The following is a 22,066-nucleotide window of genomic DNA, read 5'->3' as shown; positions in this document are numbered from 1 at the left end:
CTATCTGTATGTCACTGGAAAAATGTTTATTCAGACCCACTGCCCATTTTAAAATAAGATTATTTGTTGTTTTTGCTATTAAGTTGTATAAGTTCTATATATATTTTGGATATTAACCACATATCTGATAGGTGGTGTGGAAATATTTTCTCCCCTTTGGTAGATTGCTTCTTGTCTGCTAATTCTAATATCTGTGTCAATTTTGGGTCAGTTTCATTTGCCTGATTTATCAAGTACTCATAGTGGATTGTATTTTTCTGTTTCTTTTCCTGCCTTATAACTTTTGATTAGATGCTAGACAGTAAATTTTGCCTTGTTAAGTTCTGGATATTTTTGTTTTCCTATGAATATTTTTAATTACTATTATTTCTTAAAATTTTGGTATTATTAATGTACAATTGCATGAGCAACATTATGGTTACTAGACTCCCTCCATTATCAAGTCCTCACCACACACCCCATTACAGTCACTGTCCATCAGCGTAGTAAGATGCTTTAGAATCACTACTTGTCTTCTCTGTGTTGCACTGCCCTCCCATGTCCTCGACGTCCACACCATGTGTGCTAATCGTAATGCCCCCTTTCCCCCTTATCTCTCCCTTCCCACCCATCCTCCCCAGACCCTCTCCCTTTGGTAACTGTTAGTCCATTCTTGGGTTCTGTGAGTCTGCTGCTGTTTTGTTCCTTCAGTTTATTCTTTGTTCTTATACTTCATATATGAGTGAAATCATTAGATACTTGTCTTTCTCTGCCTTATTTCATTGAGCATAATACTCTCTAGCTCCATCCATATTGATGCAAATGGTTAGGATTTGTTTTCTTCTTATGGCTGAATAATATTCCCTTGTGTATATGTACCATCTCTTCTTTATCCATTCATTTACTGATGGACACTTAGTTTGCTTCCATTTCTTGGCTATTGTAAGTAGTGCTGCAATAAACATAGGGGTGCATATGTCTTTTTCAAACTGGAGTGCTGCATTCTTAGGGTAAATTCCTAGGAGTGGAATTACTGGGTCAAATGGTATTCTATTTTGAGTTTTTTGAGGAACCTCCATACTGGTTTTCACAATGGTTGAACTAATTTACATTCCCACCAGCAGTGTAAGAGGGTTCCCCTTTCTCCACATCCTTGCCAACATTTGTTGTTGTTTGTCTTTTGGATGGTGGCCATCCTGACTGATGTGAGGTGATATCTCATTGTGGTTTTAATTTGCATTTCTCTGATGATTAGCAATGTGGAGCATCTTTTCATGTGCCTGTTGGCCATCTGAATTTCTTCTTTGGTGAAGTGTCTGTTCAGATCCTCTGCCCATTTTTTAATTGGATTATTTGCTTTTTGTTTGTTGAGGTGCATGAACTCTTTATATATTTTGGACATCAACCCCTTATCGGATATGTCATTTATGAATATATTCTCCTATACTGTAGGATGCCTTTTTGTTCTATTGATGGTGTCCTTTGCTGTACAGAAGTTTTTCAGCTTGATATAGTCCCACTTGTTCATTTTTGCCTTTGTTTCCCTTGCCCGGGAGATGTGTTCATGAAGAAGTTGCTCATGTTTATGTCCAAGAGATTTTTGCCTATGTTTTCTTCTAAGAGTTTTATGATTTCATAACTTACATTCAGGTCTTTGATCCATTTCGAATTTATTCTTCTGTATGGGGTTAGACAGTGATCCAGTTTCATTCTCTTACGTGTAGCTGTCCAGTTTTGCCAGCACCAGCTGTGGAAGAGGCTGTCATTTCCCCATTGTACGTCCATGGCTCCTTTATCGTATATTTATTGACTATATATGTTTGGGTTAATATCTGGACTCTTTATTCTGTTCCACTGGTCTGTGGGTCTGTTTTTGTGTCAGTACCAAATTGTCTTGATTACTGTGGCTTTGTAGTAAAGCTTGAAGTTGAGAAATGAGATTCCCCCTGCTTTATTCTTCCTTTTCAGGATTGCTTTGGCTATTCGGCATCTATTGTGGTTCCATATGAATTTTGGAACTATTTGTTCCACTTCATTGAAGAATGCTGTTGGTACTTTGATAGGGATTGCATTGAATAATCTGTATATTGCGTTAGGCAGTATGGCCATTTTGATAATATTAATTCTTCCTAGCCAAGAACATGGGATGAATTTCCATTTATTAGTGTCATCTTTAATTTCTCTTAAGAGTGTCTTATAATTTTCAGGGTATAGGTCTTCACTTTCTTGGTTAGGTTTATTCCTAGGTATTTTATTCTTTTTGATGCAATTGTAAATGGAATTGTTTTCCTGATTTCTCTTTCTGCTAGTTCATTGTTAGTGCATAGGAAAGCCTCAGATTTCTGTGTATTAATTTTGTATCCTGCAACTTTGCTGAATTCAGATATTATTTCTACTAGTTTTGGAGTGGAGTCTTTAGGATTTTTTATGTACAATAGAATGTCATCTGCAAATAGTAAGAGTTTGACTTCTTCCTTACCAATCTGGATGCCCTTTATTTCTTTGTTTTGTCTAATTGCCGTGGCTAGGACCTCCAGTACTATGTTGAATAAAAGTGGGGAGAGTGGGCATCCCTGTCTTGTTCCCAACCTTAGGTTAAAAGCTTTCAGCTTCTTGCTGTTAAGTATGATATTGGCTGTGGGTTTCTCATATATGGCCTTTATCATTTTGAGGTACTTGCCCTCTATACCCATTTTGTTCAGAGTTTTTATCAAGAATGGATGTTGAATTTTGTCGAATGCTTTTTCAGTATCTATGGAGATGATCATGTGGTTTTTGTCCTTCTTTTTGTTGATGTGGTGGATGATGTTGATGGATTTTCAAATGTTGTACCATCCTTGCATCCCTGAGATGAATCCCACTTGATCATGGTGTATGATCCTCTTGATGTATTTTTGAATTCAGTTTGCTAATATTTTGTTGAGTGTTTTTGCATCTATGTTCATCAGGGATATTGGTCTGTAATTTTCTTTTTTGGTGGGGTCTTTGCTTGGTTTTGGTATTAGAGTGATGCTGGACTCATAGAATGAGTTTGGGAGTATTCCCTCCTCTTCTATTTTTTGGAAAACTTTAAGGAGAATGGGTATTATGTCTTCTCTAAATGCCTGATTAAACTCAGCAGTGAATCCTTGTGGCCCAGGGGATTTGTTCTTGGGTAGTTTTTTCATTACCGATTCAATTTCAGTGCTGGTAATTGGTTTGTTTAGATTTTCTGTTTCTTCCTTGGTCAGTCTTGGAAGGTTATATTTTTCTAGAAAGTTGTCCATTTCTTCAGGTTATCTAGCTTGGTAGCATATAGCGTTTCATAGTATTCTCTAATAATTCTTTGTATTTCTGTGGTGGCTGTCATGATTTTTCCTTTCTCATTTCTGATTCTGTGAATGTGTATAGATTCTCTTTTTCTCTTAATAAGTCTGGCTAGGGGTTTATCTATTTGTTTATTTTCTCAAAGAACCATCTCTTGGTTTCATTGATTTTTTTTTATTGTTTTATTCTTCTCAGTTTTATTTCTTTGATCTTTATTATGTCTCTCCTTCTGCTGACTTTGGGCCTCATTTGTTCTTCTTTTTCCAGTTTCAATAATTGTGACTTTAGACTATTCATTTACAATTGTTCTTCCTTCTTTAAATAGGCCTGGATTGCTATATACTTTCCTCTTAGAACTCTCCCAGAGAGGTTGGGGCTTTGTGCTGTTGTTTTCATTTGTCTCCATAAATTGCTTGATCTCTGTTTTAATTTGGTCATTGATCCATTAGTTATTTAGGAGCATGTTGTTAAGCCTCCATGTATGTGTGAGCCTTTTTGGTTTCTTTGTACAATTTATTTCTAGTTTTATACCTTTGTGATCTGAGAAGTTGGTTGGTAGGATTTCAATCTTTTTGAATTTACTGAGGCTCTTTTTGTGGCCTAGTATGTGGTCTATTCTGGAGAATGTTTCATGTGCACTTGAGAAGAATGTGTATCCTTCTGCTTTTGAGTGTAGAGTTTTGTAGATGTCTGTTAGGTCCATCTGTTCTAGTGTGTTGTTCAGTGCCTCCATGTCCTTACTTATTTTCTGTCTGGTTGATCTGTCTTTTGAAGTGAGTGGTGTGTTGAAGTCTCCTAAAATGAATGCATTGCTTGCTATTTCCTCCTTTAATTCTGCTAGTATTTGTTTCACATATGTAGGTGCTCCTGTGTTGAGTGCATAGATATTTATAATGGTTATATCCTCTTGTTGGACTGACCCCTTTATCATTATGTAATGTTGTTCTTTATCTCTTGTTACACTCTTTGTTTTGAAGTCTATTTTGTCTGATACAAGTAGTGCAACACCTGCTTTTTTTCTCCCTATTGTTTCAATGAAATAGCTTTTCCCATCCCTTTTCTTTTAATCTGTGTATGTCTTTGGGTTTGAGGTGAGTCTCTTGTAATCAGCACATAGATGGGTCTTGGTTTTTTATCCAATCTATTACTCTGTGTCTTTTGATTGGTACATTCAGTCCATTTACATTTAGGGTGATTATTGATGGATATATACTTCTTGCTATTGCAGGCTTTGGATTTGTCATTACCAAAGGTTCAAGGGTAGCTTCTTTACTATCTAACCATCTAACTTTAACTCTCTTATTATGCTATTATAAACACAGTCTGATGCTTCTTTATTTCTCTCCCTTCTTATTCTTCCTCCTCCACTCTTTATATGTTAGGTGTTTTATTCTGTACTCTTTCGTGTTTCCCTTAACTGCTTTTGTTGATAGCTGACCTTATTTTTTGCCTTTAGTTAGTATTTGGTTGCTCTGCTTTCTGTGTTGTGATTTTATTTTCTCTGGTGACATGTATTTGGCTTTAGGAGTACTTCCATCTAGAGCTGTCCCTTTAAAATACCCTGTAGAGGTGGTTTGTGGGAGGCAAATCCCCTCAACTTTTGCTTGTCTGGGAATTGTTTAATCCCTCCTTCAAATTTAAATGATAATCGTGCTGGTTACAATATTCTTGGTTCAAGGCCCTTCTGTTTCATTGCATTAAATATATCATGCCATTCTCTTCTGGCCTGTAAGGCTTCTGTTGAGAAGTCTGATGATAGCCTGATGGGTTTCCCTTTGTATGTCATCTTTTTTCTCTCTCTGGCTGCCTTTAATACCCTGTCCTTGTCTTTGATCTTTGCTATTTTAATTATTATATGTCTTGGTGTTGTCCTCCTTGGGTCCCTTGTGATGGGAGATCTGTGGGCTTCCATGGTCTGAGAGACTATTTCCTTCCCCAACTTGGGGAAGTTTTCAGCAATTATTTCTTCAAGGACACTTTCTATCCCCTTTTCTCTCTTCTTCTTCTGGTATCCCTGTTATGCAAATATTGTTCCATTTGGATTGGTCACACAGTTATCTGAATATTCTTTCATTCCTAGAGATCGTTTTATCTCTCTCTGACTCAGCTTCTCTGTGTTCCTGTTCTCTGATTTCTATTCCATTAACAGTCTCTTGCACCTCATCCAGTCTGCTCTTCAGTCCTTCTGTTGATGGTTTCATTTCTATAATCTCCCTCTGAACTTCATCCCTTAGCTCTTGCATATTTCTCTGCAGCTCCATCAGCCTGGTTATGACTGAATTCTTTTTCAGGAAGATTAGTTATATGTATCTTGCCAGACCCTATCTCTGGCTTTGTTTGAGTGATTTTGGACTGGACCAGGTTCTTCTGCCTTTTCATGGTGGTAGAAGTGATCCCCCGCAAGTGGCACATTTGTGAGCTGGAGAAACAAAGTACCTTCCTGCTTGCCAACCACCTTGCCCTTCTCCGCTGCTTGTGCTGGTTGACCACACACAGCAAGCAGTCTCTGGGTTAATCCCCTGAGCTGCTGTGGGCAGGGCAGCCCTCAGGATTGCCTAGCGCACTGCCGGGGGTCACAGGTGCGTGGCATGTGTTCTCCTGTGAGAATGGTGTCCCTTCATGCCTTCCAGACTTTCCCCTGGCTTCCTCTGCCTGTGCTAGGCAGCTGTGTGCTGACAGCAACCTCTGGTTGTGGCCCAATTAGCTGTGCGCTGGGAGAAGACTCTGTGTGGTTGCTGTGGGTGGGGCTCTTCCCCAGCTGGTCTGCAGCAATGGCGGGTCAGCAGTTTACTTGCAGTGCTGGCCAGGGAGAATGAACAGCAGGCTGCTTATCGCTGCGAGGGCTTTGGAGCTGTGTTGCCACCCAGGCGGTTAGGGCACCTGAAGTTCCTTAAGATTCCCAGCCTTCTGGGCTAGGTGTGCTGGGACAATTTTGTCCACTTGTTATACCCTTGTACCTTTAAGACTTTTAAAGTGCTCTCACATTCCTTTGTCCCAGGGGAGCTGGCTGTGGAGACCTGCGCACAGCCTCTGTCTCAGATTTTACTTTCCCATTTCTTTAATGTCCAGTACACCATGCAATGTGTGTCTGTGCTCCCGGTGCAGATTACTAGGGCTGGTTATTTAGCAGTCCTGTGCTTCCACTCCCTCCCCACTCTTTCCTCCCACCAGTAAGCTGGGGTGGGGGGAGTGCTCGGGTCCCGCTGGGTCACAGCTTTGTATCTTACCCTTTTTGTGAGATGCTGAGTTCTCACAGATGTAGGTGTAGACTGGCTGTTGTATTGTATCATCTGGTCTCTCTTTTAGGAATAGTTGTATTTGCTGTATTTTTAAAGTATATATGGTTTTGGGAGAGATTTCCACCACCCTACTCACACCACCATCTTCTACTCTCCTCCTCTTCCTATAAATATTCTTGAGCTTTGTTTTGAGCAGTTAAGTTACTTTGTAACAGTTTGATCCTTTCCAGTCTTGCTTTTAATATTTGTTAGGCTGCATGAGAGTTGTGTTTAGCCTAGTGCTATTATTTCCCTAAGAGGCAAGACTCTTCTAAGTACCCTACCAATTCCGAGAGTTAGGTTTTCCAGTGTGAGTGGTGGGAATAGGCACTCTTCCTGGTCCTGTGTGAATGCCTATTCCAATTCTTTCAAGTGGTTCTTTTTCTGCTAGTTTCCACACACACATGAGCTGGTCAATGCTCAAGATTTGAGCTTTTAGACTTCTGCATGAAGCTCTCTCTCCTATCTGGTATTTTACTCTGCAAACTCTAGCCTCCCTTGTCTCCCCAGACTCCCACCTCTGTCTCTTAACCTCAAGGAGTCCACTAGACTCCACCCAGGTTCTATGTGTCTGTACCACTGCCTGGAAATTCTCTCAAGGCTGTAAGCTGGTTAATCATAGGGCTTGCTTCATTTGTTTACTATCTGTCAGAGATTACTGTCCTTTACTGCCTGATGGCCAGTGTCTTGAAAACTATTGTTTATACATTTGCTTAATTTTTTTGTTTTTTTGGTGTTGTTTCAGGCTTGATCACAAATCCATTTCCTCCATCTTAGCAAGAAGAAGTCTATTATTGGTCTTTTGACATATAATGGTGTATTGAGATGCACTTCTCATACCTAAAAACTATACCTTGTTATCATACATATATAGCATGTATTGGACTGTGCATATTTATAAAATTATTTCTATGCTGTTTTGACATCCAAATAGAAACATAAAAATATTTGAATTAGATGAAAGTAGTCAGTAGAAGACATTATAGAGAAAGGTAAGTTGTAAGAATGATCTGGAATTGGCAGTGTAAGAGATGGCAACAATAAAATGATGAGAAGGGAGGAAGACATATTGTAAAGACAATATACAGTGAGGTTGTAATGTAGGAGGAGGAATGGAAATAAAGATGAAGAGGGACATGATTATTCTTGGAAGGCAGTTCTTATGTGATGAATATGTCTTTTCATATAGAGAGAAATAAGGCTTTTGTTCTTTCTCTCTTTTTTTTTCTGTGTTTTTTACTCACGTCTGTACACCCCTTTCCTACATGCATCTACAGGCATACAGCTATAAATAAATGATATGACAAATGAGGACAGTCATTCATTCCTTCAGTAAGCAGTTTTTATTATATGCTCTAATCAAGGCACTGGGGTATGATAAAAGGTGTTAAGTTTAACAAGGCAGACACAATTCTTTGTCCCAAGGATGATATAGTCTAACAAGGGGGACAGACACAGACCATAAAGACAAAAGTTAGTTGATCAGAGTAAACAGGACACTAGCAGAGCCATAGAATGCCACCTATCTTGGAGCTGGGGTGAGGCTATTCAGTGGAAGCATCTCTGAGGTGAAATTTGAAGGATGAAGAACCAGCTGAATAAAGGAGGGAAGAGAGAAAAGGAAGGGTATTCCAAGCAGGACCACCAACAAGTCCAGCATCAAGAGAGAATGATTTTGCAGAATGGCAACCTCAGTATAGCTGGAACATGAACTATAAGGGGAAAGGGAACTTATTGGGAGGTTTGAGAAATATTGGGATAGATTTGGTCCTTTTCGGGTGTTGGTGTGATGGCTACAGACTAAAGAACACCTATACCTAGGGATTCTTGGCTGCATATTTCTTGGATATATAAACCTGTCTGCAGAAGAGGCACAAAGTGAGAGTTGAGATTTCTTCCCTGATTTGTTTTCCTGGGTGAATCCCTCTCATCTCTTATAGCCAGGGTCATACTTATTACATAGAAAGATGGGAATTCTCAAAGACTGTATTCTGACAGATTGTAAAAAATCAAGAAAGTGCTTCTTTTTGCTCCAAATAGCTGGGTATGTTGCCTGTGACTTTCATAAATAAATAAACAAAATGAAGACCAGGCAGAATGAAGCCATAGAAAGGTAGCTACATCTTGGTAGTTTTATTTTCAGAAAAATATTGGTTGTCTTTTGAGCTTCAAGGCAGGGCAGCTGAGTGCCATGAGCACTTGTGCCTTGATCTGCAGGCATAAAGAAGAGAGGGTGAGATAGCAGCCATGGTATAACAAGCGAGAATGTGTCATAGCAACCCACATTTTGTCATTTTAGAATGTAAACCCAGCAGTTTTTAATTGTCTAAGTACACGCAGTGCAAGGAACAGGCTAAATTACCTTCTTCTATCCCTTGAGCAGTTATAAATCACTGATGAAATTTTTGAAGTACTGTTTGTTATTTACAGAAGGCTGATAACTTTTAATTTGCATAATACCTCACAATAGTTCACTGAAAAATGATGCAGAGTGTAGGAAGCAATATATCATTTAAATTACTTGTAAGTAAAGCCATTCACCTTCACCAGACCTGTGTTTTATTAGAATAATTTTGCTCATAAAATAGTATTTTCTTTAAGAATACTTGTATGTACAATTTTCTATTTGTTTTCAAAAGATGAGCGGGGGGGAAGGAAAAAATAACTTTAAATTCTTTATCCTTTGGTGTTTGTTCTCCTACACAACATAGAGGCAGTATTTGTGTGATGATCTGGATTCAAATCCCAGCCTTGCAACTCTAGCTGTACAAACTTGAGCAGGTTATCTAAACTCTCTGAACATCAGTTTGCCACCTGTGAGATAATTATCTCAATATTTTTATCATAAATTGCATTGAGAATTTAGCTCATTTATGCTAGTACTAGACACCTATTAAAGGCTCAGTAAATGTTGGCTATGATTATTAGCCTTTAGGAAAGGGGCTAAATGCTTTGGTTCCTTTTGAAATTTTTATGAAAATTATGAATGTTCCCTTAGAAAAAATTACTTGTATACAGGACATCTTGCATGTATTTTCAGAGTCTCAGCACTCCCATGAGGCTTTTTCATAATTAAGAGCAGATAAGAGGGGGTACAAGAATAAGGACAGTTGATATTTTTGAAATAATTGGTAAATTGGATAATGGGAGGATATGGAATTTTCTTTTGTTTGCATCTATTTTCTCATTGAAGTAAGAAGCAAAACCATTGGTTGAGAATGAGGAGGGTAGAAGTATTGGAAGCTTAAGAGGGAAGATGTGAATTAATTCTCTGGGAGAGTGAAAAAATGAATTGCTTGGAGGAAATGTAATAGGATTTCCAGGTAACACTGGGACCCACTTGAGGCTTATGATTGCAAATTGAATTAGACCTGGCAACTGCTTGAGCACAAACGCAGAGCAGGATACCTGAGTGTACCTGGTTTGGGTTTTACCGGATGAGCACCACGGAAAGAGAGGCAAGGAAATTGCTGTGTGTGCTACTGTTTCTCATGTGACTTTGTCTGTCCCTGTTCCAGCCTCTGGAGAATCATGGGCCGGGTGGAGACAGGCAGACCCTCTGTTACTGGGATGTGGCAGGAGACTCACCGTGGGAGAGGCAGGAGTGCCCTCCCCTCCCTTCACCTCCCCAGCCCCTCTTCCTTATCAGGAGCCACAGGACTCACATCTTTTCTGTTGCCTTGTCGGGACGAGGTGCCTTCTGAGATGGGGCAGAGAGGGAATCTGTCCTCTAGACACTCCTGCCTCCTTCCACCGCTTACTACCTTAGGACACTGAATTGATTCTGCCGAGTCCACCTCAGGGAGCTGCACTTCTGACAGCAGAGTGTTCTGTTGGATTATTGAAGCATTCTTTGGCAATCAAGGTATTTATGCATTTAATGAAGAATTTTCCAAGAAAAATGTACTTTGTGTATAAAAAGTCACATTCATAATGAATTTCCATGACTTTAAGGGGGGAAATATGTGCCTTATTTCCCTTGCCTTAAAGGCAGGAACATTTTTAAAAAAATGAATTTAAGGGGTGTGAGTTTCCTTGCTCTTTTTGAAAACATCTACTAGACTTTCCTACATATATGCCTTCACTTGTAGCATTTCATTTTCTCCGTCAACTTAATTCTGCTAAGCCCTTGAGAGCAGGAGTTGCTAGCAATTTCCTTCCCGTTACACCCAGAATCTGCACTGTGATGAAACATGACCAGGGAAGCCACATACAAGAGCAAAGGCCAGTGATTCCTGCCTCCTCTGCCTCCACAGGGTCTGGGGTTCTCCTTGCATGACTGGGTTCCAGGATTTTTTTCACTTATATATAGACCTTTGTTTTTCAAGCAAAAGCTATTTTACCACTGGTGTGAGATCCAGGGCAGACCTTACTCAGGCAGGAAGTTAGTAAGAGTACGTACTCTTTTCTGCTCTTTATTGTACAGAGGCAGCAAGAGGTAACAGTGGGAAAACATAGGTTTTCAAAGTCAACCAGATCTAAGCTGGAGTACTGAGGCATTGCAAGTTGCAGTAATTTTTCTGAGACTTACATACAATGGAAGCTTTGAGTTTCTCTTCTTTTGTTTTCTCTCTTCCTTTTCCAGGGTGTTCTAGCTATGTACGGCAAAAAAAAAAAAAAAAAAAAAAAGCTGGTTTCAACTATAAGCGTTTTACTGGTTTTTGAAACTGGGAGTCCTAGGTAGGGTGGCTTCTGAATGACATAGAGTCTGTGGTCCTTGCTCCCTATATTTGTATTTCTTTTTTTTTTTAATATTTGTATTTCTTTAGCTCTTCTGTCCTTAGTGGATTTACTTCATTCCCAGGTTGGCAGCTGTTCTGGGCCTTGCATCACAAAGAAGAATTTTTTGGGAATGTCATAAATGCCTCCCAGAAGGTGGAGAAGAACTTGTGCAGAAGCCCTGGGGAGCCTCTCCCTGGGCTCAGTGGGTCATGTGACAATTTACCGACTCCTGGAAAGGAGGATGGGGCTCTCATAGACGGTTAAGACCTGCCTTAAGAACTGAGGACGAGGTAGGCTTTCTCTGAGGCTGCATAGGGAAAGAGACGTGGGAAGAAATTGAGATTTTGTTAGGAAAGAGGAAGGAAGGAATGGATTCAGGGCAGACGGCCAATACTCCAATCTGTCCAGAGCTGGTGCGCCGCTCTCCCTCCTCTCCTTACCTAGAGGTAAGCTCCCCAGAGTCCCCTCTGCCATTCAGAGGAGCATTTCCCGGGAAGTCCCTCCCTCTGCACATATCCTGCCCCGCATCTCGGACTCTCTGCCTTCTTCGTTTGCCACTTTTTTTTTTTTAAAGCAAAGTATCTTTTTACTGATGTGTTTTATACATTCATATGCCCAAAGCTGTACATTTCCATTTAATTCCCAATTCCCCTTCCCACAACATGCACCAATTGGATACAAACTCTGGGAAACATGAAATGTACCAAACATCTAACACTTCAAAAGAATGCATTAAAATATTTTTAAGAATTGTTTATTTAAAAGGTGAAAAAATATAAACAAGGAACTGATTCACTCCCTTACTTCAAGCACCCATAAACTAAACGGAAAATAAAGTTTAAAATCAAGAACAAACTACCACTGCAAGTTTTTGTAGGTCCATTTTCTCTGTATATGCAAAGTCCTTAACTACTGAAGGAAAAATAGAGTACAATCTATGGTGTCAGCTGATTTAAAGGGGAGAAACAAAGCCGTCATTAGATGAATATTACATTTTTATACCCATATTTGAGATGCTTTAAGAAATGTCATCAGTGATTTTGAACTGCTAAATTCACCTCTCCCTCTGTCTGTGATTTTCACTCATTCCTGAAATACGATGTTCCATTAGCAATTGACCCAAACCTGTCCTACTCCTCTTATTTTATACTAAACCCACTAAATGCAGTACTTCTGCTTTGTCACTCATTCTTTCTTTGTGCTTTTGGTGGCCTGGCTGTTCCAAACAGGGTATTTCATTTTCTTTAATTAACCCTCTCTTTGGCCCCCTCCCTAGCTGACGTTTCCGGGTTCCCATCCTCTATTCCTGTGCTCTGCCTAGCAAACTGTCTCTCCCAGGAACTCCATCAGGTCTTTTTTTGTTACTGACTTTGGTATCAGCTTTGGAAGATCTAAAACCCAGCTGTGTTTGATTAATTTCCATCCACTATATACCAAATTGTTTCAATTCCCATTTTATTTTCATTGTCATCATCCAGGGGCATGAATGGAGTAGAGGAGAAAATGTAAGGATAGCAGCCTGGTCCTGTTTAGCACCAGCTGCTGTTGAGAGGGACAGTTAATGATTTTTTAATGCAACAAGAACGTGAAGGGCAGCTGTCATGACTCGCAGGTGGGAGCCTGAGGCTCCAGGGCCCCCGTCTGCAGCAGGATGAAAGCGTCTGCCTGCTCTGTTCTGGGGAATTGCTGCCACTGAGAAAAGGGAAAGCACTATTCCCTTGTAATCACATCTTCACCAATGAATAATTTCAGAGAATTCTAAAGCACAGTCACAATTTTTCAAAAACACAAATTAAAAACTGATTTACAGCAAGGTGGTTTGTCACCCCTGACAGCAACTATATGTCAATCTGTCAAACTCTTTCTCTCCAGGAAGGAATATGGGCTGCGATGAATGAAGAGGGTGAAGTGGGCTCCTTTCCTGTATTTTCTTCCTGAGACAATACTTTTCTTGTTCCTCTGAGGGAAGAGTGGCACTAACTTGGCCCTTACAGATGCAAACTTTAAGACCTTTTACTTATGTTCAAGACTCTTATAAAAGGGTCAAGGATCCAGGTGACATCATTATCATATTAGCCAACTTTAACTGAGTACATACTATGTGCCCAGTATTAAAATATAGTGGTTTATTTAGTTTTTACAAATTGTTATGAACTTAAGTGCTATGATTAATTACCTGCTGAAGCTACAGCCCAGAGAGATTAAGTAATTTATCCAAGTTAACCAAGGTGTTAAACAGTAGAGCTGGATTCAGATTTGACATTCTGTCTTCAAAGCTCTTGCTCTTAACCATTTGCTCCTTAGCTGGAAGTCTGTTTGCCTTCCTTTTCCAACACATTCCTTGCATGCCAGCACAGTGTGTGACTTCTTTTACTTTGACGGCTACCCCTTGGTTGTCTCTTTCCTTGGCTTATTTTCTCTCTCTGCTTCTCATGATTTCAGTGTCCTTCCCTTGTGCAGGGAAGTTCATGCCAGGAAGGAGAGGCCTGGCCATGGGGTCTGGGCCTGAGGGAGGGACTGGCCAGGGCTCATCTGATAGATGGATATGGGACTGGATGAATTCCGTGAGTAATAAGTGAGTCCAGGTGGTCGGGAAGATCCCAAGGGCCTAGAGTTCCGTGTGAAATGATGCTAGGAGGAGGCCCCTGATTTAAAATTGAATGAGACTTTCGTGGCTGCCTGCGATGGGATGCTATGTTTGTCTAACAAGCCCTATATTTTCTCTTATGTTCCCATAGTCCTCGGCTGTAGGAGATCTGAGGCAGAAGACTGTGAGAGCAGAGGTTTCAGAGGCTGGGGGCACCCGGCCTAAATGCATCCTGACAGCAAACACTGTCTCACCTTCTCACAGGTGCACCTGTGCGGAGCGGCGAGGAGTGGGTAAGTGATGGGGGAAGGCTGTGGGAGGAGGTTAGAGATTTGCTGCTGCACGTTTTTATATTCTGGTGAAAATATACAATTACATGGTGTGCTGATTTAAATTCATTTTAGCATTACAGGTAAAATTCTCAGAAGCAAGATTATCAACTTGCTTGTTCATTAAAAATTAAGCAAGCTGTGGCTGAAACTTGTGGGTTCTCTCTCACTAACGTCAGTGCGTGCCCCGCTGGTGTGAGTGACACCTGTCTCCTCTCTGGCCTCTGCCCTGCCGGCTTACGGCCGTCATCCATTCTCAAGGGAAAGCTGTGAATGAGAAGGTTGTCCCTTGGAAGCCCGGGACTGATAGTCTGTCCCTTTTGGTCCTAATTCTGAAAAACATCCACGAGCAAACCAAGCCTGCCTTTTTGCCGGTGAAACCAATGTGAATCTCATGTTTTCATTTTGTTTTTTCACCTTTCACAGCCTCAGTTTCCTTATCAATAAATGGGGAAACTAGATTCAGTTTCCTCACAGCCCTAATCTCCTACAGCATCTGCGATCTGACTATTCTGGGTGGAGGACAAACGGAGACCACCAGTGAGTGGGGCACCTCATTTTAAGCAGCAAATGAGTTTCTGAGAAAACATACATGCAGTAAATTAAATTTTAAACATGCCAAAAAATGGTTTTTGAAGGCAATTTTTAGTGACCTCCTTTGGAAAGTTCTTTTCTCCAGCTTTACCTAATTTAATGTGTTTTGATAGCTTGACTTAAACACTTACCTGTTGTTTTCTGTCTATAAAATATGTGCTTGTTTTGCCATGTGCTTGTTAAATGATAGACGTGCCAGTGAAATCCTCAGTTTCTGTGGTGCTGTGTGGAAATCATCTGAAGGGAGTTAAATCATCTGAAGGGAGTACTTGCCTCTGGGAGAGTGTGTGTGATGCAGCCGCTGAGTGTATAAATAAACAAAGGACAAAAACCAAGTTAAATTACAATATTTTAATTGAGTACTAGGAACAGTAAATATATCAAGTGATATATGGGGTGAATTTTTATGCAATGGAAGGAAGAAGCCATCATCATCTCCTACAGTTAATTAAAGAGCACAGCTTGAAGGGCATCAGAATTTATAAACCACAAGGGGAAGGGGAGCCGCCACATCAGCTGCAGGAGAAAAAGGCTCAGGCATCTGGTGAAATCTGGAAGACAGATGCGGGCTTCACTCATTTGGAAGAAGATCCAGTTTTCTTTTCTGTAGTAGGTGAAATAATGGCACCGCAAATGCTCATGCCTAATCCCCACAGAACCTGTGAGTGTGTTGCTACCTTTTGGCCAAAGGGACTTTTGCAGCTGTGGTTAAAGTTAAGGACCTGAAACAGGAAGGTGGGCCAGCCTAATCACATGAATCCTTAAAATCAGAGAACCTTTTCTAGAGGTGTGTTCACAGAAAATGGGTCAGAAATGGGACGTTGCTGGGTTTGAAAATGGAGGAAGGGTCTGTGAGCCACAGGATGCTGGCAACTTCTAGAAGGAATGAAACAGATTCTTTACTAGAGCTTCCAGAAAGGAATACAGCTCTGCCAACACAGGGATTTAAGCTGACGAGACCTGTACTGGAGTTGTGACCTGCTGAACTGTGAGATGGTAAACCTATGTTGTTTTAAGCAATTAAATTTTGTGGTAATTTGCTACAACAGCAATAGAAAAGTAAAACACTTATATTTATACTTAACATAAATAAAAACCCTGACATCTCAATGTCAAATGACTTTCCAAAAAAAAAACCAAATCAAAATTTCACCCTCAAAATCCCTCCAACAAGAAAGTGTTTACATCCTGCCATGTTGGAACTAGATCAAAATAACAAGTGGGTGCTTCTTCAGTTTCTTTGACCACCTATGGTCTTTGCTCAGTGCATACAGGCTGACCTTTAGTTTTTTTGCCCTTTCCTTAGAACACCAAGCTGTCTTTTGGGGATGGTGTTTCTCTGACTTTCGTCATTAACTTGCCCTAAAATCCCTTCAATTTGTACCTTGCCATTTGAATTATTTTTGCTAACTGTTGCAAGATATTAATGGAGAATACAACATTCCAATCTTTTCCTTGAGAATTCCTGTTTTAATTTATGCTTATTATTTTTAAATGTATTTTGAATGACCTCAGTTTGCTGAGTCTTTGTTCTTGCTCTTTCTGACCGCATACTCTTGGCTTTGAATATTGAATATTGTATCTGTCTCAGTTGAGAACATTTTGTGTGATTTCATGTGTAAATAACTAGTCATTATAGGGAATCCCAGGTATAGAGGCCTCCAGGCAAGTATATTCTCCAGCTTTCTTCTGGGTCTAAAACTATAGGGAATTTGTGCAAACCCATGTTACCCCTCCCTCTTGATGTAAAAGAGGAAAGAGAGCAAACTGCTTGTCCTGACCCAGCTTGCCATATCAACTGAATGCTAGGAGCACGGAAAACATCCATAGGCCATAGAATTCCATTTCTGTGATATACACAGACCACCCAGTTCAGTCACAGCTATTTTATATGGTCTGAATATTTGTGTCTCCTGCCCACCAAATACATATGTTGAAATTTTAATGCACAGTGTGATGGTATTAGGTGAGGCCTTTGGGAGGTGATTAGGTCTTGAGGACTGAGCCCTCATGAACAGGATTAGTGCTTTTATAAAAGAACCCCCATACAGCTCCCTAGCCTTTTCCACCACGTGAGAACACAGTGGGAAGTCTCTGACCTAGAAGGGAACCCTCACCCAACCATGTTGCCATCCTGATCAGGGATTTCCAGCATCCAGAACTGTGAGAAGTAAATTCCTATTGTTTTATAAGCCACCTAGTCTATGGTATTTTGTTATAGCAGCCTGAATGGACTAAGACATCGTCTCAAACTATCTCAGTTTTAAAAAGTGATAAGGTTACAGAGACATCTTACAGAAATCCTGAAAATGCTGAACCTTTTCCTGTCCTTGGAAACACGTCCTTGGAAAGAGCAGGCACTGTGGTAGCAGCAGGGAGCTCAGCTATCAGCCCCTGGGCTTTCTGCTACTTCCTCTCTCAGGCTTCCTCTTTGTCTTGCAACAGTCTGAGACTCTTAGCATCCCAGTGCAAATTTCTAGAAGACTGTGATTTCCTCCGTCCCCACCCAGCCCCCGTGGTCCATGGGAAGTGTGGAATAAGTGTGGCCATCTAGGGCTGGCCCGTAATCGGGGGCCATGGTTGGGAACAGCTCCTGGAGAAGGTGCTTCTGTTGAGCACGACACATCTGGCCCACCGATTCATATGACCCACTCCTACTGTTCTCTTCGTACCTTGGCCCATATTTTAGTGTTTTGCCCCTCAATTGGCATATCATTTTTTTCTTTGTTATCCTGCTTTAACTCTATCACCCTTTTCAGGATACAACTTCAGATTTTCTCTGTAGCAATTTGTGACCACAATCAAGAGACATCTGGCCTATGTTTCACCTTGGATCATATGTACGAACAGACTGGCTGGCCCTATTTTTGTCCTTAATACCGCCAGAATCATAAGGAGCAGGTGACATTTGATTCCTTTGTTTCTTCTAGTAACAGCTCCTCCATTCTATAGGTTATGACCTATTTTGCATCATAAATTGATCATACTCACTGCTATGTCATGAAGGTAAGCCATAAAGGAACAGGAAACAAAGCAGTGTGACCATCTTAGAGGTTACACCAGTGATCCAGAGGAGAGGATTTAAATAATATCTGTGTGTAATTCCTAAATTTATGACTCCAGCCCAAACATTTCCTTTCAACCCCAGAATCATGTAAATAACTTCCTCAACATCTCAACTTGGGCATTGTAAGGGCATCTTGAACTCTTTACTCCACTTTTTGAGCACAGCTTGATATTTTAGTGAACTTTAAATATTTTCTGTCTTTAGATCATACTGGGACCCTCTCTAAATTTCTTAGACTTTTAGTGATATAATCTCACTGGCTAGGGTTTTACTTTAGCTATTATATGTCAGATTTGGTTCATCCAAGAAATGCTGTTGGAGAGCTTTATTAAAAGTTTCTCATCCAAGGCTCTCCTATAACTAGTCTTCTGAAAGTGTGCTCATGTAGAAGTAATATAATTGATGACATGATGTAGTTAATACCTTCACCAGCTGATTCTGGTAAAATTTAAATCTCTTCATTGTGACTGTTGGGATTGGTAATAGATATTTGATAATCTCATTGTGGGGAAGTTGGGGTTCCTATGGCCAGGATCCTCACTGAACTTAAACCACCTGATGATGTAATCGGCCTGTTGCTGGGCTACTGCTTCCTCACCTGTAGGCACTAAGCTATTATTGCACTATATAGAGAGCTCGGCCCAGTGCTCTGGGTAGAGGCAGAGACGCTAGTGCTCAACCTACTGCCAGGAGAACAAGCTGGGTAATAAACCCTTTCACCCCAAAGAATGTTTTGCTGTCAATATCTTTGGTCACACTGAATCCATAGCGAACTTGCCTGGGGCTGAAACCCATTGGCAAGACAATTGGCATAGTCGGCAGGGTTCATTGTTGACCAAGGAAAAAGACAGGCTGCCCTTATGGGAGGGGTGCTTCAGCGGGCTGCCCCTGTGAATGGGGAGACAGTGGACTGTCCCCCAGTGGGTATGTGTCTGAGGTGGCTTGCCTCCTAGAGGACTGGGCCCCACCCCAGGACTGGAGGCAAGTGGAGGTGACACCTGAGGCAGAAAGGGTGGCCCTTGGTATAGTAAGTAGGTCTTTTGAGAGAGAGAGTGCCCATGAGGCAGTGGGGACTGTGGGTTGACTGTTTCTCACAGTATTAAAAAAGTCTACAGAAGAGAAGGACATTCTCCTGAAAAAGACACAAGAAATGGCAGCACCAGAATATGAGCTGCAAACTTCTGTGGATTCCCTGAAGAAGAAAATGGCATTGATGTGAGAGGAGACAGCATGAGAACGCCAGCAGCAAGGTGCCATTGAAGAGGTAAAAGATTCCTTACAGAACGAGACAGCAGTGCTACCAGGTGCTCTGAAGGAGGAAAAGGCCATCAAGGAAAAAGACAAACTCCTGAGGGAAGCACAGGAGGAGGCGGCACGAGAATGTCAGCTGTGAAGCATTGAGGTGAAGGTCAGAGAGCTGCTGAAGACTGAGCTGGCATTGCTGCAAGGCACTGTAGAAAAGGTAAAGGTTATAGCAGAGGAGGCACTTGGGGGAGTGGAAAGGTGCCATCAGCCCCAGAAATGGAGGAGCTGGGGAAGGATGAGGGGGTGGTGCCGGAGTCACTGAACCCTCCTGTATTGACAGCACACCCACTGGTTGTAAAGAAAATAAAGACCCACAGCTGAAAGTTCCCCCAGGAGAGGAGCAGCCCCCTCCCAGGTCATGGAGAACTCTATGCACTGCCCCTATTCTCAGGCTGAGCTGGTGGATTTGGGCTCCCGGTTTAGGCAGAAGCTCTTGGAGTCAATATCAGCTTGGCTCCTATGACTGTGGCACTTAGGGGTGGATGGAATTGTTCTGTCTGGGTCAGAGATGGGAAAGTTGGCTTCCCTGACAGTGCAGCCTGCCTTGAGGTAGCAATTACAAAATGCACATCAGACCCCAGGGAGTCACTCCCTCCTCGATTGGCTTATGGCTGCACTTCATGCTGTGTGGCCCAATCTGGGTGATCTACCATCCTCTCCTGCTAGATGGCAGACAAAGGCTGAGCTCCAACAGGTGTTATGAGATCTAGGCATAAGAAACACCAGCTATAGTCCAGAGAATTATGGCCCAGATGAAGAGATTTTCACTACTGAGATGAGAAATATTGTGCTTCAAATGGCTCCCACATCCTTCTTTGGGTCTCTAGTGGCCATTCTTGCCCCTCACTTAGGGCAGAACATAAGTGAGGTGACACGTACAGCAGCAGACTTAGGAGAGGGTGAAGCAATGACAACACAGAAAGAAATTAGGTCTGCTGCTCTCAAGAAGAATTTAGAAGGCCCCATGATGGTTATGAGGATGCAGATGTGGATTGATTTAATAGGGGCAGGAGCAGACACAAGGAAATTAGATGTACAGTAGCAGACTTAGGAGAGGCTGAAGCAATGACAACATGGAAAGAAATAAGGTCTGCTACTCACAAGAAGAATTTAAAGGGCCTCATGAAAGCTGTGAGGACACAGATGTGGGTTGATTTAATATGGGCAGGAGCAGATGGAAGCAAATTAGATGGGAAGTCACATAGGATCTTACTAGAGATATGGCAACAGCTGAAACTAGAGCAGCAGTTCCAGCCATTAAGACCAAAGATGCAGAGTCTGACTTCAGACAGACGACAGAGCCACGAGTCCGGCCTGTGTGTTTGCAAGACTTCCTGCTGGAGAGTGAGCCAACCTCACTTGAGCCCACACAGGAAGGTGATTGGAGAACATGGTTTGACTGAGGGGAAGGTTGAAGTATCTGTCCTGAGGGACCAGGGGGGCCTGGAGGCCACATGTTGAAACAGCTATCCACTGGACCCCAGTAAACATACAACGTATCCTGGATCTGGTAGACACAGGGGCTGAATGTTCACTGATTCATGGTAACCCTGAGCAGTTCCCCAGGACCCCCACTATCATAGATGGATATGGGGGTAAGGCTATCAGAGTGAAAAAACACCCAAATCCCTTTGGGAATAGGGCATCTACCCCCAAAAGAGTATACCATATACATATATTCTATCCCTGAGTATATTTTAGGGATTGATATCCTGCAGGGTCTATGGTTGCAGACCACTGCAGGTGAGTTCAGACTGAGAGTACGTGTGGTGAAGGCAGTTCTGAGGGACCATGCTAGGCACCCGCCCATAGCTTTGCCTGTGCCTCAGCAGGTGACTAAAACCAAACAATACAAACTGCCTGAGTGGCATAAAGTGATTGGAGAAACTCTCCAGGAGCTGGAAAAGGTGGGTATTATAAAGCCCACCCATAGTCCTTTCAATTCCCCAGTGTGGCCAGTAAAAAAGCCAGATGGCTTCTGGCGTGTGACTGTGGATTACAGAGAACTGAAAAAGTCATACCCCCTATGCATGCTCCTGTCCCCTCTATTGCAGGCTTGATGGATACCCTCAGCCATGAGTTAGGAACATACCATTATGTGGTAGATCTTGCTAATGCTTTCTTTTCCATTGACAAACCAAGGAAGAGTCACTGAAGCCAAGGTTTGGCCACCAGAATATCTTGCTGCCAGCTCCAACTGCACTGAACCCCAGAGACTCCATTGACTGGACATGGCCTTGGACCTTTCGACACATGGACCAACAATGGCTGGCTCTCCTGGCACCTTGGGGACAAGGCCTGGAAGCTAGCCTCCTGTGTATTCCTGGAATAATAGCAGAGAGGCCGCCAAAGGTCACAGTACTATATCCTGGACGTCCAGAAAGTAGGAGCATCTTACTGGCGAGTTTTGTTTTATCATTATGGCCAGTGCATGCACCTCCAGTAACACTATATATAGACCCTTCAGTAACCCCCATGGGGAAAGGAGTAAAAGTATGACATACTAGACCTGGAAGGGACACCCTTCCTGCTGCAGTCCTATCATAGGACCACTCTCTTGCACGCATCCTACCTGATGGACAAGATTTGCCTATCTTGGTGTCATTAAAACATGTGTCTTATCGCCCCTAAAGTCTTTGTGGATTGGGAATTCCCTCTGGTTTGAGGATTATAATTTTTGTTATTAGGAACCTCCTCTGGCTTGAGGATTGTTATAATTTTTGTTACCTGTATCAAAATCTAGTTGTATCTTAATTTTTGTTATTATCTCTAAATTGTTATCCTCTGTTGCTATTGTGGAATCTGGTTACACTGCTCCAGCTTTCTTGCACAGGGACCATTGCGGAGGATTGAAAGTGTGTAGATTGTAAGGTGAAAATCCTGGAGGGGTGTAATGTGG

General features: G+C 41.7%; 1 long non-coding RNA gene across 1 annotated transcript in view; it reads left to right on the top strand.

Annotated features, from left to right (window-relative positions):
* The window catches only part of LOC130679853 (uncharacterized), a 37,115-nt gene extending 15,557 nt beyond the window's left edge, over positions 1-21,558 (top strand). Inside the window, exons 2-3 of the long non-coding RNA XR_008992817.1 lie at positions 14,024-14,165; positions 21,310-21,558. This is a non-coding gene — a long non-coding RNA (uncharacterized LOC130679853). The remainder of the gene's footprint in view (positions 1-14,023; positions 14,166-21,309) is intronic.
* Positions 21,559-22,066: the final 508 nt, after the last annotated feature.

This window comes from Manis pentadactyla, chromosome 12, assembly GCF_030020395.1.
Source record: "Manis pentadactyla isolate mManPen7 chromosome 12, mManPen7.hap1, whole genome shotgun sequence".
Lineage (NCBI taxonomy): Eukaryota > Metazoa > Chordata > Mammalia > Pholidota > Manidae > Manis > Manis pentadactyla.
The sequence above is the reverse complement of the archived record's forward strand: the minus strand, read 5'-3'. Positions and strand labels throughout refer to the sequence as shown.